Raw genomic sequence first — 2153 nt, forward strand, 5'->3', positions numbered from 1 at the left:
AGAGAGAGAGAGTATATATATATATATATAGGTCAGCGGTGCCCACGGGGAAGAGACGCGTCTCCGTTTACAGCCCGCATAGATGGGCTACGGCCCACGCGTTGCTCCTGCGCATACACCACACAACACAACAACACAGGTAGTTGTAACGCAAGGTAGCTAGCAGCTGTCTCATACACAGCCTCTCGTCAACCTGATTAGAACGACGCCGCTGGTCTACAACACGAACGTCGTCAGCTGAACGCCCCAGATAAATCGTCGTCACGAAGCCACGCATCGTTAAGTTGGGCGCGCCGTTGCGGCCCGAACTGCGGCCCCAACTGCGAATGCTCTTCTGTTTATGCGAGAGCGTGAACGGAATGGCGTGCCGCGATTCTTCACCGAGTTAGCGCCGCCATTTCTAGGCGAGCACACAAAAATACCGCTAATGTCGTAAAATTTCAAGCTACGTAACTCCATTTAATTTGCTCCACATCAGCAAATTGGATATATGTATATATATATAGTTATAAAAACATCCCGCGTGCGCTTAGTGATTTTTGTTCTGTTGTTTGAGCCGTTGAATGCACGTCAATTAAAAAGCAAAGTTATGTAAACCTTTTATTACCTCGACATTCGAATGACAGTTCACCACGAGCCTTTGAATCACAACCCTTTCACATTTCGTTGAGCCTGGATTGCGGTGCAAATAATTTGATTTACAGTGAATCGAATAAAGCGGCAACGACGTCGAGGCAGTCTAGAGACAAGACTGTACTGCGTCTGCATGAAGCGACGTAGAATGCAAGATCGCGTCGATTTTTCGCTCTCGCAAAAATCATACTTTTCAATCTTACCGGAATGACTGTTGCAAACGCGCATTTTGCATAGCGGTTGAAAATGCTGATCGAGGTTTAGATCAGAAATTTCGACGAAATGCAACGACATACAGTCCATTCGTCACTACACACAGAGTCGTCAACAGGGAACCAGCCTATGTTAAAGTACAGCCGGATGATTCAGACATCTACTAACACGGAGACATTCGTTTTGGCAGTCATCTTGGAAACGTGTTTTCGCTTACAAATCAACGGGTCCGTTAGGGTCACATGCTGGTTTAACCGCGCCACAGTCTTAACACGCAACAAGGATTTTGTCGTGATAATGAACAGGCTTTACAGTACTTATACTATGCCATTATATGACAACTGTCAACCTGTATGTAAACCTGACCACGTCTCTGTCGAGTTTCAGCAGCCAAAATCCGCACAGAACTTATAAAATCAATGCGGAATTTGGTAGATTTTACGGCACTAATGTCCTTCTTTATCCTAAAAATGGCTGCCGAGGAGAATTTGGCGTTGCTATGGATGGTATACAAACAGGGACGTCTCTGTGATAGAAGGTCACCAGCGCATGCGCAGCAATTTATGATTTTAGATTTAGAATACCATGCGAGCTAAACATAGTTTAAATAGTAAATTAAACGATTTAGTTTTTGTTATCGTAGATAGGCCGAGCATCCCCACGCAGGCGCCGACAGGGGAAGACCCGTTTCACTGAGCGCGCCAATGATCAAAAGGATTCTAAAGTGTTTACACATATGAACGCGGTTGTTATTTGGCGCAAAGGAGTTTTTCCCTTTTTTCTGTTTAGTTTCATCTTCTCTCTTTTGCTCTCTTTCTCTCTCTCTTTCTCTCTCACTATGTTTCTCTCGCTCCTTCTCTCTCCCCAATTTCTCTCATTTTATCTCTCATCTAAAACACGTACGTACTAATGTGACTGTATGACTGCGCGAACTGACATATTGCGACGCTTTCCTTAATCGATCTATCAGTCCGCTCATCAAAGACAATCAGTGACCGCGCGCGTCAAAACGTTAATCTAGCTTTGCATTCTCTCATCGACCAAGAACCTTGCAGCCGCATCCAGCTAGCTGCGAAACCCTCTACAATATATTATATATATATATGATATGACCGGCGGTCTAAGAAATCGCAGTTGGAGATCCCTCGAACTAGAACAGCAGCATTACCTATAGAGCAGCGGGCGTATATGCGAGCATTCAGATAATCAACTGTTGCTGATTCGATTGAGATTGGAAGAAAGATGGAAAGCAAATACATCGCCAGTCTCCCTGATGGGTTCTACGACCCTATTAGTAGCCCCATCAA

This window comes from Priapulus caudatus, unplaced genomic scaffold (genome assembly GCF_000485595.1).
Source record: "Priapulus caudatus unplaced genomic scaffold, Priapulus_caudatus-5.0.1 Scaffold93, whole genome shotgun sequence".
Classification (NCBI taxonomy): Eukaryota; Metazoa; Priapulida; class Priapulimorpha; order Priapulimorphida; family Priapulidae; genus Priapulus; species Priapulus caudatus.